General features: G+C 41.7%; 1 non-coding gene and 1 pseudogene across 1 annotated transcript; both read right to left on the bottom strand.

The window, feature by feature from the left end:
* Positions 1-6,918: 6,918 nt before the first annotated feature.
* On the bottom strand, positions 6,919-7,033 carry LOC145080539 (5S ribosomal RNA; annotated as a pseudogene).
* Positions 7,034-7,249: 216 nt separating this feature from the next.
* Positions 7,250-7,367, bottom strand: LOC145085146 (5S ribosomal RNA). Its single transcript, XR_013699558.1, has one exon. It is a non-coding gene; the product is annotated as a 5S ribosomal RNA (ribosomal RNA).
* Between the last annotated feature and the right edge of the window lie 5,110 nt (positions 7,368-12,477).

Genomic DNA, 12,477 nt, shown 5'->3' with positions numbered 1-12,477 from the left:
AAACACACGAACTTTGGAATGGCATACAATTTCTCAAAACTGCTTATGAACTCACCAACTTAGTTGTTGACACTTTTTCTTTGAAATAACTTGTATTCTCAGGGAACCGCGAAGCAGGTTTGGAAATCAACTTTTGGGGATTTACGCGCTGACGTTAATTACTTCTTTTGAAAGATGTTTATGTCTTTATCTTTTGAACATGTAACGAATACAATTATGTAGACATTTTGAAAACCTTTATATATATATGGTGGTGTGTACTTTCCTTTCTATGAACTGTTATGATACTGAATATGACGTCCTCCGCCCCCGAACGTTTCCACCGTTCTGGTTTGGCGGTGTGACAGATTGGTATCAGAGCGTTGTTTATAGGGAATTAAGTATATCAAAACCATTTTTGGTATACAACTATAAACACAACTGGGCAAAAACACTCTGAGTAAGAGTCATACTTTTGAAATTAAATTTATTTAGTTCCTATAAAGTAGGCGTACATTCATTTCATACTAATATTAGTTTCATAAATAGATCATTATAGAAGTATTATAAATAAGTTGTGCAGTGCAGGTACGCCTTGGGACATGTAATCGGTAGGAAGAATATAGCCTGATCAACTATATTTGTCCGAGTGCCGACTAACGTATGCCAAGGAGTGTCTGCAGTGGACAACAAATTTAAAACTTACCAAAAGCATATCGTTAAAGAATACAAAGGGAGCATTTGAGTATCTACAACCATTAAACTTAAGGGTAATTTTCATATGCTTTAGCTTATAGTCAATTCTTAACCTTATTCTCGTATAGACTCAATGGATGGATTCCATCACCCCGGTGACCCCTACTACCCCAACCAAGGTAATGGAGGATGGATCGAAGAAGATCCCGAAGAAGACGAGGAACCTATAGAGTTGGATGAAGGAGAGGACTCTGGTACAGATTTGGAGCCAGAGGTAATCAATCCACCGGCCCCACAACCTCCCATCTATGTGAGGAACTTCCAAGGACCAACTCCCGTGTGGGGGAGTCACCTTCACCATTGGAGCCAACAACAAAGCTTACGCCCTCCCTACGGCATGTGCCGAGACTTCTACGATGTTAGAGGCGGGGGTTCAGCGGACCGAGCACTCCCAGTGATGATTGGCAAGGTAGCCAACCAGTGCTATCAATCTAGAGTTCAAGCCAACCAGATCCGCGAGGTCAATGTGGAAGTACAAGTGCACACTTTCGACATCCGCCGTTTGGACAAGTTGTAGGGGTATGGCCTAAACTGCACTAATGCCCTCCAAGAACAACTGAATGCCACGATCACAGCAATAACGGAAATGAGGGAACAACAAGCCGCGTTTGATAGGCGCCTCATGGAGTCAAAACAGTCAGACACGGAGTCAAGCTCCAAACGCAACCCGCGCCGCAAGTAGTACTTGCCCGACTTTCAAATTTTGTTATAAGTTATGACTTCGGCTAAAAGTATTATTTTCTTTAAACTTTCTGTAATCGGAGACCTTTAGAAAGGTCAAATTTTTTTTGTCTAAACTCGGATGTAACACAACCATATGTTTAATATATATAGGGCATATCTCTTTCGTGTGTTAATTATGTGCAGTTCATTCAATTCATGAGTTTATCTATTCAAACTCAATTTGTAAATCGAACTCAAAACCCTGTGTAGGTCATACCAAATTCTTGAACTATTAAGGAGAGTTAAATCATTATCATTCAACTCTGAACTACCAAAACTTATAAATCTTTCATTTTCTTTTAGCAGCGCGATGCCTCCTCGTCCAAACCTAAGACCCAGACCGGGCACGGAACCACCACCACCACCTCCACCACCAACTTATGATCCAGCCATGGTCCAGGCTGCTATCACAGCAGCAGTAACTGTAGCCCTCTCGCAAATAAACTCCAACGGAAATGGAGGGGCAGGAAGCAGCACGAATCATTCCAATCATGGCACTGGTCATGGTCAAGTAAGAGAATGTACTTACAAGGAGTTCTCCAACGCAAAGCCAAAAACTTTTAATGGCACTGGGGGAGTCATTGCACTAATGCAATGGTTCGAAAAGACCGAAACGGTCTTCGAGATCTGCTCATTCCAAGAAGCAAGCAAAGTCAAGTTCGCTGCTTGCACCTTCATTGACCGAGCCCTCACCTGGTGGAAAAGCCATGTCAATTCTGTGACTCTCACTGTCACCAACGCCATGAGTTGGGAGGACCTGAAGGTTCTACTACTGGAAGAATACTGCCCAAGGGGCGAGATACAGAAACTTAAGCAAGAGCTCTTGAATCTGAAGATGAATGGGTCTGATCTAGTCGCCTACACAGCTAGGTTTAGCGACCTCGCTGCATTGTGCCCTACCATGGTCAACCCATAATCGAAAAAGGTTGAAAGGTACATTTGGGGGTTGTCACCGCAGATTCAAGGTCATTTCCTAGCTTCCAACCCTATCACTTTCAACAGCGCCAAACGCCTAGCTCAGCGACTCATCGACCACAGGGTAAAACAGGGTACCATTGCAGCTACCGCCAATCCATTTAAGGAGGTACAGGGCCAGGGAAGGCCTTGGAACAAGAGAAGGGGGCAAACCATATAGGATAACCCCAAGAAACAACAAGTGGTAGCGACCCACACTATTATTGTACCTACCATCACTGCTCCCACAAGTTCATACAATGGGAAACTTCCGAAATGTAACCAATGCAACTTCCACCACCACGGTCTCTACCGTGACCTCCAATGCACTAGGTGAAATAAGAAGGGGCATACGGCCCACTTCTGCAAGGAGCCAACCCAACAAGTCGCCCCCACTGCTAATACTGGAGTAAGCCAAGCCTGCTTTGAGTGCGGAGCCATGGGACACTACCGCAGGGACTGCCTGAAGGCAAACAACAGGAATACCGGCGGAAAGGGCCGAGTGTTCGCAATGGGACAAGATGAAGCCGTTGCGGACCCCACTGTTGTTACGGGTACGTTTCTTCTCGATAACTCATATGCATGCATTTTGTTTGATAGTGGAGCAGAGAGAAGTTTTGTGAGTCATGATTTTAAAGGCCTGCTAAAACCAACACCACAATCATTAAGTGAACCGTTTATAGTAGAAATGGCCAACGGGTAAAACAGAAGGCACTAAGGAGATATACTTAAACTGTACCCTAACTCTAAACAATAATACCTTTCCAATCAACCTCATGCCAGTCTCGATTAAGAGTTTCGATGTCATCATAGGCATGGATTGGTTGAGTTCTCATCATGCGGACATTTTATGTTATGATAAGGCCGTTCAGCTTAATCTACCAACCGGCGAAACTTTCATTATCTTGGGCGACAAACCTAGTACCACTCCTTGTATCATCTCAAGTATCCAAGCTCAAAAGTGCCTACGCAAGGAATGTCATGCGTTTTTGGCACATGTCATGGATGTGAAACACGAAGTCCAGGACGTCAAGAATGTGCCTGACATATGCGATTTTCCCGAGGACCTTCCAGGAATACCACCCGCAAGACAAGTCGAGTTTAGAATCGATCTGATTCTCGGAGCTACCCCAATAGCCAAAGCGCCCTATCGATTAGCCCCAGCAGAGATGTAGGAGCTATCCAGCTAACTGAATGAGCTACTCGGCAAAGGATTCATCAGGCCGAGCTTCTCGCCTTGGGGAGCACCTGTGTTATTCGTGAAAAAGAAGGATGGATCATTCGAGATGTGCATCGACTACCGAGAACTCAACAAACTTACCATCAAGAATCGATATCCCCTACCTCGAATCGACGACTTATTCGACCAACTCCAAGGAGCCAACTACTTCTCCAAGATCGATCTGAGATCGGGATATCACCAGTTGCGAGTCCTGGAGAGTGATGTTCCCAAGACGGCCTTCCGAACAAGATACGGGCATTACGAGTTCATAGTGATGCCGTTCAGACTAACCAATGCCCCGGCCGTATTCATGGATCTAATGAATCGGGTATGTCGTCCATTCTTGGATAAATTTGTGATAGTATTCATAGACGACATACTCATTTATTCAAAGAGTAAAGAAGAGCATAGGCAACATCTGAGACAAGTCTTAGAGACATTACGAGCTGAGAGACTTTATGTGAAGTTCTCAAAATGCGAGTTTTGGATTAGAAAGGTGGACTTCCTCAGTCACGTGGTCAGCAAGGAAGGAATCCACGTGGACCCATCTAAAATCAAGGCTATCAAAAATTGGTCCGCACCAACTACACCAACAGAGATTCGCCAATTTCTAGGCCTTGCTGGTTATTATCGAAGGTTCATTCAGAACTTCTCCAGCATTGCAAAGCCTCTTACCTCCCTAACTCAGAAAGGTGTGACCTACAGTTGGGGAGAAAAACAAGATGTTGCCTTTCAGACTCTGAAACTGGCCCTTTGCAGTGCACCTATTCTTTCTCTTCCAGAGGGGATCGAAGATTTTGTGGTGTATTGCGATGCTTCGAAACAAGGGTTGGGCTGTGTACTAATGCAGAGAGGAAAGGTTATTGCGTATGCCTCACGACAACTAAAAACACATGAAGTCAACTACACCACTCATGACTTAGAACTTGGAGCGGTGGTCTTCGCTCTGAAAATCTGGAGGCACTACCTATACGGTACCAAGTGCACCATCTTTACAGACCACAAGAGCCTTCAACACATACTCAACCAAAAAGAACTCAACATGAGGCAGAGGCGATGGGTTGAACTACTTAGCGACTACGAATGCGAAATTCGCTATCACCCGGGAAAAGCGAATGTAGTAGCTGATGCCCTTAGTCGAAAAGAATACTCAAGTCGCAGAGTGAAATCCTTAACCATGACGATCCATTCACATCTGTCCACACAAATCAAAGAAGCTCGGAGGGAAGCCTAGAAAACAGAGCATGTGGCAGGTGAAGCCCTAAGAGGAATGGACAAGAATCTTGAAGTCAAGGGTGACGGAGTTCGTTACTTCATGGATCGAATCTGGACACCGAAGTTTGGTAGATTCAGAGACGTGGTCATGAACGAGGCGCATAAGACTCGATACTATGTGCATCCAGGTTCAGACAAGATGTATCTGGACCTCAAGAAACTGGATTGGTGGCCGAACATGAAAACAAAGATAGCTACCTATGTGGGAAAGTGTCTGACTTGCGCCAAAGTCAAGGTAGAATACCAGAAACCATCAGGATTACTACAACAACCTGAAATACCCGAGTGGAAGTGGGAATGGATAACCATGGATTTCATAACCAAATTACCCAAGACAACAGGTGGAGTTGACACCATCTGGGTAATTGTCGATAGGTTAACAAAATCCGCACACTTCCTACCCATTAAGGAAACCGATAAGATGGAGAAGCTAACTCGAACTTACATCCGAGAGATTGTACGACTGCACGGTGTACCAATATCTATTATCTCTGACAAAGATAGTAGGTTCACCTCGCGATTCTGGCAATCGTTACAAAAATCCCTAGGAACGAGGCTCGACATGAGTACAGCTTACCATCCACAAACCGACGGTCAAAGTGAGAGGACCATACAAACCCTGGAAGATATGCTAAGAGCTTGTGTAATCGATTTTGGTAAAGCATGGGATACCCATTTACCGCTAATTGAATTTTCATACAACAATAGCTATCACTCCAGCATTAAAGTTGCTCCATTTGAAGCCCTCTACGGCCGGAAGTGTAGATCACCACTATGCTGGATTGAAGTAGGTGACACACAACTAGCCAAGGGACAAGCACCCGGCAACACTCTCACTGGACCAGAAATCATAAGAGAGACAACCGAGAAGATTGTACAAATTCGGGAATGACTAAAGGCTTCAAGAGACAGACAAAAGAGTTATGCAGACAAAAGACGGAAGCCCTTGGAATTTCAAGTCGGGGACCGAGTACTATTAAAGGTCTCGCCCTGGAAAGGGTTAATACGTTTCGGAAAATGTGGGAAACTAAATCCAAGGTATATCGGACCATTCGAGATCCTCGCAAGGATCGGCCCGGTAATCTACAAACTTTGTCTACCGCAGGAACTCAATAACGTACACCCTACCTTTCATGTGTCAAACTTGAAGAAACGTTTGTCCGATGAGACCGTCGTCGTCCCTTTAGACGAGATCAAAATCAACGAGAGTCTCCACTTTATAGAAGAACCAATTGAAATCATGGATAGGGAAATTAAAAGAACAAAACAAAGTCACATCCCCATCGTGAAGGTCCGCTGGAATGCAAAGCGAGGACCTGAATACACCTGGGAACGCGAAGATCAGATGAAACACAAGTACCCACATCTGTTTCCCTAATCCACAAGTATTTTTCTTACATTAAATTTCGAGACGAAATTTCCTCTAACGGGGGGATGATGTGACAACCCGATATTTCGACTCTATGTAATGACCTAAAAAGTCAAGTATTGTAGCTATTGAAATAATGAAATTAACTTCAAAAATGAAATGTGTAAAAGTCTCTATAGGGATGTCTATTATGCTAGATAATGTGTCAAGGTTTATAGAAATACTAAGAACACTAAAAACTGAGTTATAACGAAGAAGTTACGACCATTCTAAGATTTCTGACAAAACCGGCAACACCGATTAAACGAAAAACGCGAAGTTTCAATACAATAGTACTACTCTCCCTCAATCACGCTTAACTATAGAATTCTGATGGGATCCGGTGCATTAGTGCTAGTATGATTGCACCCGAAATACTATCCATGATTATTACTTTTATGTCTTACAAGATGCAGAACCTCCTTTGTTTTCGTACGCGAGGCGTGGGACCCACGTGAGGGATCGTCTCCGTTCTGAAAATACGAAAACCATCAACATTGAACCGAAGGTCGCCCAAGCATATACATACCAAGAAAGAAAAAAATATAAAAAAAAAACACACACGTAAAACCTAAAAAAACACAAACAAGCAACCAGAAAGGGGGTGCAACACGAGGACCATGGGGTCACCCATCCTAATACTACTCTCGCCTAAGCACGCTTAACTGTGGAGTATTGATGGGATCTGGTGCATTAGTGTTGGTATTATCGCACCCGAAATACTATCCATGCTTATTGCTTTTATGTCTTACAAGACGCAGAACCACCTTTGTTTTCGTACGCGAGGCGTGGGTCCTACGTGAGTGATCGGCTCCGTTCCGAAAATACAAAAACCATCAACATTGAACCGGAGGCTGCCCGAGCATAGACATATCAAGAAAGAAAAAAAAACGCACGTAAAACCTAAAAAAACGCAAACAGGCAACGAAAAGGGGGTGCAACACGAGGTCTTCCGGGGGGTCACCCATCCTAGTACTACTCACGCCCAAGCACGCTTAACTGCGGAGTTCTGATGGGATCCGGTGTATCAGTGCTGGTATGATCGCACCCGAAATACTATCCAAGCTTATTGCTTTTATGTCTTACAAGACGCAGAACCTCCTTTGTTTTCGTACACGAGTCGTGGAATCCACGTGAGTGATCGACTCCGTTCTGTCGCAAACGGGCAACGAAAAAGGGGGTGCACCATGAGGACTTCCCAGGGGGTCACCCATCCTAGTACTACTCTTAAGCAAGCACAAAACCACCACCGTGAGGTGGTGGTTGCCGCTTCCTGCCGCCACCGGCCACTGTATCGGGTGTCGGTGTGCCTCGTTTGTATTGTGATTCGTTTTGGGAAGCTTGAAACCTTTGTTGCATAAGGTGTCTAAATCCATAATTATATTTGGTATGTACTTGACCCGACCCGACATGGTGCATTTGGGTTGCATGGCATCAAACATTTGGATAAACTAAAATGAGAGAAATAACACTTATGGTTTATTAATATATTATAAGTTCTAATATATTAATAATATTATTTAATTAGTATTGATCAAGAATTAATCTAGAATTAATTAAGTGATCAAAAGATGACTAATTAAATATATGGGTTGATTGTGTAGATCATCCATAACTTGTATTGTGGGCTAAATGCTCCATGGATTATCAAGTTGGGCTAAGGTACATAGGATGCTCCATGGATGCTACATGGGAGTTACAAACCCATGGGTCATGGAAATGAAGAGCTATGTTACATTAGGGTTTACATGGTGCAACCCTAATTGTAACACACTATATAAAGGATATGAAGCTCACCAAAATCGGAACTAGAAGCAAGATAGAGAGGGAAAGCTGATTCTGCAATTGTTATACATTCTCTCAAAGTTATTCCAAAGTCCTTGGTGATGTGTGAAGCATTTTAGGCATCACACTTGGGATGCTAGGCTCTCAAGGTTTTCAAGGAATCAAATCAACTACAAGGTATGTAATTCTAGCCATCTTTTATGATTAAAAGTTCCCCATGTATGCTAGATAGGATTATGAACCTTGGAAATCATATTTTGCATGTATTTTCATACAAACATAGATCCAAGGTTTTCTAGGGTTGCATGCACACTTAGGGGTGTTAGAATGCTCATAGCCCATCAGTGGTATCAGAGCCTAGGCTTGTTTGTTAATACTTGATGCAAAATAGTGTAAAAATTGAATTTTTGAGCTATCTGCACAGGGGACTTGACGAGTCCATGGGGGGACTCAACGAGTCCAAGTGAAACTTCAACCAACTCATCGAGTCAGTTCGTGCACTCGACGAGTTGGCCAGACAGAGTGCATAATTTCAATTTTTGCTGCTGGAAATGGACTAGAAACATTACCCTAAGTTGTTTTGGTGTTGTAAAACTTGTTTTAGATGGTGTAATGGTTGTTCTAATCCATTTACAATGGCTAATATCAAAATTGCATGATTATATGTGTTCATATGTTCTTGAAATTTTGATATGAATATTCATGTTCTTATGAGTTCTTGATAGATCATAGGAATTACTTGTTTAATGCTTAATTCATGATCTTTATGTGTTTTAATGGAGTCCATAACTTGTCCTCAAGTTATGCATAACCAAAAGTCTTTTTGTTTAAAACCCATTAAAAGATCACATAAGTTACAAAAATGAAGAGTCTTCATTTTAATAACTCATAAGTTATGAATTGAAGAGTTTTGTTAACTTACAAAACTTTCCCTCAAGTTTTGGAACATATAAAGTTATCTTAATAAACTTTAGTTCCAACCCCTAGATTTTTAAAAGTTAAAAATCAACCCTTATACTTTATAATATTATAAGTTTTATATATATATATATATATATATATATATATATATATATAAGATCAATTCGTATTACCGTTAGTAGGCCTCATTCACGAAGTCGGTCTATAAGGGGGGGGCATAAGGTTGCTGCCTATAAAATGACAGCTTAATGGGTGTCCACTCTCACCCACCACTTCCTTGATTGGTGGAGGGTCGTTAGCCGAACGGGTAGGACAAGGACTTATAAAATTCTCATTAAAAGTATGATGAATATTACAAAGTAACTAAGTGTTTTATTAAATTCCCAATCTTAGTCACTTTAGGAAAATATGAATAAGGTGCTAATCCATGAAATTACACTTTACACTTTGTTTAAGTCGTTAGTGGAGCGTGTGTGGTTAACCGGCACACTAACTTGGACTTAACAAGGTAGGTAAAGGGTGACTTAAAGTTTATTATAGGTCGGCGGAGCGCGTGTGGTTAACCGGAACATTGATTGAGTGATAAACATTAAGGGTACCAAGTGATTTGCATGGTTACTTCACACCTCGTTTTGTGATCATCGGCATCCCAGTTACAAAACTTGGAGGGCACACTCGAGATTGAAACATGTATTTGAAAAACTCATTGACTCTCAAAATATTCTAGGAATTTCTAAGAACCAATTAAAACCTAATATTTATATTTCGATTTTCATGGTGGAAATTAGTGAATCGTCATTCACCTACCTTTCAAATATGTTATAGCTTAGATTACGACATCCTTCTTCTAAGTTATGATATATTGTGGTTAGATCCTAGCCTTAATATTACATTTCGGTGTTTTATTAAGGACTATCTTTATATCTAAACTAATCTAGTTCTCTTCTTTTCAGATGTCTTCCAACAACACTACTTCTGGCTCAAACCCTACTGGCTCCTTTTACCTCATCAACCTATGTGGGAGGGTTATCTTCGATGGTTCCAACTTTATGGATTGGATTCGGAACATCATGATGGTGACTCGCTAAGAGGACAAGGAATATGTCCTCGATAAGGAGCTAAAGGAGATCGATGAGTCCACTGCTACTCCCTAGGAGATCGCTGATTTCCGGACTCATGAAAGAGATGCCACCAAAGTGGCATGCATCATGATGGCCACCATGACAGCTGAACTCCAGAAGTCCTATGAGGACTACTACCTTTTTGAGATGCACCAAGATATGATGGAAAGATACCATCAGAGTGCTTGTCAAGAACGGTATGAAATAATCTCCTCCATGATAACAACCAGGATGAAGGATGGAGAATCCGTCACGAGCCACATGCAGAAAATGCAAAGGTATGTGGATCGTTTGCTGAAGCTTAATGTGAACTTCCCCGAGCAGCAAGCAATAGATATCATTTTGCACTCCTTACCCTCGTGTTATGATCAATTCCGCATGACATACCACATGAATAAGGAAGAATTCACACTCAGCAAACTTCAAGGACTCATAAAGACCGCAGAAACAGGTCTGAAAGGTAAGTCGGTTGTTAACACTCCTATTCTTACTCCAAAATCTGCCCCTGTCCTAGCAATCGGGAAAGGTAGAGGAAAGAAGAGGAAGATCCCTTCGAAGGGTACCAAGGGTAAGACCCTTGATGGCTCTTCTTCAAGTGGAACCAAGAAAGGTTTTGTCACTCCTTCTTCTGACCCAAAATGGGCTAAATGCTTCTATGTCCATGAAAAGTCGCATTGGAAGCGGAATTGCCCAAAGTACCAACAAGATGTGAAGGATGGGAAAGTCAAACCCAACAATACAGGTATTTACACTATTCTATCTAATAACTCACCCTATTCTAACTCTTGGGTCCTTGATACCGGTTGTGGTATTCATATCTGTTCTGATTTACAGGGACTAAGAAGAAGTGAGAAAGTGGAGCATGGAAAGATAAACTTGATCATGGGGAATAGGAAAGCTTCACCTGTCACCAAGATTGGAGTTTATTCTTTGTTGCTAAGTAGTGGGTTTACTTTAGATTTGAATAAATGCTGTTATTCTCCAGAAATTGCAAGAAATATTATTTCCTTTCATGCTTTTTACAAACAAGGCTTTACCTTTTCTTTTGATAATGAAATTGGTGCAATAAATGCTTTCTTTAAGAATGTTCTTTATTTTAAAGCATTACCTTGTGATGGTGTGTATGAAGTTGTATCTGTTGTAGATAATGTTAGAACAAAGTTCTATCAGGATTAATTATTTCTAAGTACGCAAACAAGAATGAACATAAAGTGAAAGAGAATATGGCTTGAATATGTCGAATGATTAAAGCTTCAACACCTCAGAAGAGCTTGATTAAGAACTTCGACTGTAGAGGTGTTTAGGGTTACAAGCTCAATCGTAAAATATTAAGATGTGTAAAATATAATGCATACATGCATGCATATATATAGTCTAACCCTAAAGAGATAATCACAGATGGACAGGCCCAATCTGGACATATACAAAAAGTCCTAAGACGCAACATAATAAGCCCAACAATCTCCCCCTTTGCGTCTTCGGAGCCGAAACTTCAACTCTTAGGAACCGAGGGATTTTTCACCGTCTTGAACACTCTCGGTATGATAGCTAATAAATGGTACCGAAAGGTGATGTACCACCGAAGCATATCAGTAAAATTCTTCTTATCAGCATCCGAGTTCTGCTTGCACCGATGTATTAGATTGATGATGTGCTCTAAGCAGTCAGTAGAAAACAGATGTTTATCTACCAAAGCGAACAAGAACCTGTGAGCTTCACCCTTTGTAAACATGACCGTCAAATGAGTTGATTCAATCTGCCCGATCTTCATCTTATTCACATCACCGGGCTTTTGGGTCGGCTTGACCGTCGGCTTTTTATTCATGACTCTTGCAATCTCCTGATCCATTGTAGCAATTTTGTGTATATAGGATCCCAACATTCTTTTCAGATGATCTATAATCGGTTCATACTCCTTGGAATCATCGAGCAGAATGTTGACAAGCAAAATCCAATCGTGTGGATTAAGATTGGGAAGATCAGCAAGCGATATCATTGAGACAGAGTTTGCAGTCCCTCGTGTTACTTTGAAATGGACATTAACAAACTTGCCAACTGGAGTCGGCTTCAAAACTTTGACAGTCGTAATCTTTTGAGCACTCCATGCACGATACTGAGGTTGACCATATTTCAAATACCAATCAATAAGCTCTCGGCCAACCTTTGGACTTGGAAACGGAATCTCAATAGTTGAATCAAAACAATGAAAAGCAAATGCATTTCGCGTAATCGACATGTCAAACTATGAGTCCTTGGAATTGTCACAGTCAAATGAAGCGATCGACTCTAACCAGTAAAAGCTTGGTGACTCAATAGCCTAACTGATCAACACT

The sequence above is a fragment of the Lactuca serriola genome, chromosome 1 (assembly GCF_051521515.1).
Source record: "Lactuca serriola cultivar US96UC23 chromosome 1, Lser_US96UC23_V15, whole genome shotgun sequence".
NCBI classification, from domain to species: Eukaryota; Viridiplantae; Streptophyta; class Magnoliopsida; order Asterales; family Asteraceae; genus Lactuca; species Lactuca serriola.
The sequence above is the reverse complement of the archived record's forward strand: the minus strand, read 5'-3'. Positions and strand labels throughout refer to the sequence as shown.